The following is a 2,690-nucleotide window of genomic DNA, read 5'->3' on the forward strand; positions in this document are numbered from 1 at the left end:
AAAAAGGGGTCCACCATAGTCCATGGGCCCTTATCCCTAATACCAATCCCCTAGTCCTATAGGAAATAGAAGTAACAAACCCATACCATTTAGACCCCAATTAGGACATAAGAGGCACCTAGAACTCACACCAAAATAACTTTCATCACACAAGAATTCCCCAAGAATTCCCATAGGAGAAATCATGAAAGAGGAAACCTTAAAGAAAGACCCTTCATAGCCAAGGAAATTAATTAAGGCTAAGAGGTAACCCATGTCTCAACAAAATCTATTTTCTTTGCTATGATCTCCTTCTTTGGCTCCCTCTATATACTTGTGTCTTGATGAATTTCTTTATGATATTTGTGATATAATCTTGATTGATTGATGTGATGATTTTATGAGTGATCTTGATGATCTTGATGTTAAAAAGAGGTTCTTGATATTTATGTGATGATTCTTGATAAATCTTGATGGTTCTTGATGATGAAAATAAAATATGATTTTGATGGCTTGGGTGGAGCCCTAGGTTGGATTGGGAATTTGTATTGAGATGTTCTTGATTTATATTTGGGTGGGAATTCGTATGTTCGGGTGTTGATTATGTTTAGAATTCGTAATAGGACGAGTTATACGCGATTCTTGCTTTTGATCCATTAATTACCTACGTGGTGTCATTAATTGCGTTTAAAAGTGTCTAAGCATGGTTTCGGGTTCCACAAAGGATCCCGGGACGTAATTGTGATGAAAGAGTCAGTGGGGGTAGGGGTACCCGCCACCTATCCGCTGCCCGAAAATCACCGCCAGGCAGCGGCCAGGCGCCGGGCAGGCGTTCGCCCGCCGGCAACCCACTACCCGGGCGATGATCTCCCGCGGGCAGCCGGCGGGTGACCCACACCCACCGGCTACCCGCTAGTCCGTACCCACCCCGGGTCTTTGGCTTCCCCGTTTGATGTTCCCCATTCCCCCGTGGTGTCCCAACGGACCCCGTTTGTCGTACTTTAGTCTAGTTTGATGTTTTGGGTGCCGTTCGTAGGATAAAAGAGTCTTAGGGATTGCACGCTAGTTGGATCGGTAACCCGTTGACCTAGGTGGAAGCCGTATGAACCCCTTAGGACTATTCTTAGTATGTTAATGATCACACGTAAGCTTATTTATGTGTCTTCCCCTTCCCAATGTGCTATTTTGTGCTACTATGTGCTATTGTGTGTTATGTGATGCATGATTCCCCAATTTGGTTGCGATCAAATTGGCTATACGGGCAGTTGAAGGGGTTGAGAACCATCCCAACTGTTAACCAGGCCGGTTGCGATCGGTTAGGTATATAAATATTATATAGGGTTGCGGTCCACTGTTGGTTACTTATGAGCTGTGGTTCATCCTCCTGGCTGCGGTCAGTGATTCACTTCTTGGGCTGTGGTCCACATGGGCCTCGGGTACGATGACCCACCGAACTGGACGCGCCAGGCGGTGTGTAGGGCCAATAAACCCGAGGAAGGCTGTAGTCCACCGACCTGAGTAATCAGGCGGTGTGTAGGGCTATGGTTGGCTGCGATCCACCGAGTGATGGGCCAGCGGTGTGTAGGGTCGTAGTCTCCGAGGATCTTCGCCCACCAATGGAGACTCTCAGTGGTGTGTAGGGCTTGATCCACTACGGTCCACCGACTATGCCCGTCAACGGTGTGTAGGGTCGTATGTCCCCCCTTGTAAAGGGGATCACAGTCCACCGACTGGGCGCGTCGGCGGTGTGTAGGATGTGGTCCGACGTTGAGTTCGTTAGCGGTCTTTAAAGGGTTGGTTGCGATCAACTCCCTTCATGCTGCGGTATGAGGTAGGGTGATGCAGGGCCGTGTTAGTGCAATATGCGCTAACCCTCGTGTTCGGGGCATGCGATTGGTCCCGTGGCGCCAGCTCAGTGTGATTGAGTGTCACAAATGATGATTGGATGATGATATGATTGATTTGGAAATAGACTGTGGCCTTAGTTGCGTATTCTTTATGATGATTCTACTTAACTGTTATCATTGATTGTTGTGCTTACCCCTATTTGCTGAGTCCATTCCTGGTTTTAAAACTAGAGTCTCTTAAGTATATATCTTCCTGCTTCAAAATGACTTTTCGTATATCTATATATATCTATCTATAATGTATTTCGACGCGTTGGAGTGGGTTACCGGCATCATTCGCTGAACAAATATATTTGTCTTTCAGGCACAGATGATTAGCTCCTAGAGCACGCTAGAGGGACTTGGAGTAGATAGATAGTTTTTCCTTTCGGCCTGCGTGCCATGATGATGTATTGAGGATATTTAGTTAGTTTAGCCTGTGCATCTGAGTTCTCCAGCTCAGATGCAGCATAGCACCCCGCACTCGTATGTTTAGTACTACTCTATTTTGGGATTTAATGAGAATTGACTTTTGTTATATAAGTTTTAAAACTTTCAAAATTTCGGGGTGTTACAATAAGTGCTGCGGTGTCATGTTAGAGCTACATGCGCTAACCCCTTGATATTGGTACTAGAGGTGCGGATCATTGAATGGCACTGCGGCACCTTCTTGATATGTTGGTGGTTGAAAGGTGGTTTGTCGGTGGGGGCATGTAGTTGCCCGGAGGCATAAGGGGTGGGGATACAAGGGTGGCCTGGAGGTATAGGTTGAAACTGATATAAGGACGGAGGGAAGCTATAAGGTTGGAACTTGGTATAAGGTTG

The sequence above is a fragment of the Ipomoea nil genome, unplaced genomic scaffold, assembly GCF_001879475.1.
Source record: "Ipomoea nil cultivar Tokyo-kokei standard unplaced genomic scaffold, Asagao_1.1 scaffold0455, whole genome shotgun sequence".
NCBI lineage: Eukaryota > Viridiplantae > Streptophyta > Magnoliopsida > Solanales > Convolvulaceae > Ipomoea > Ipomoea nil.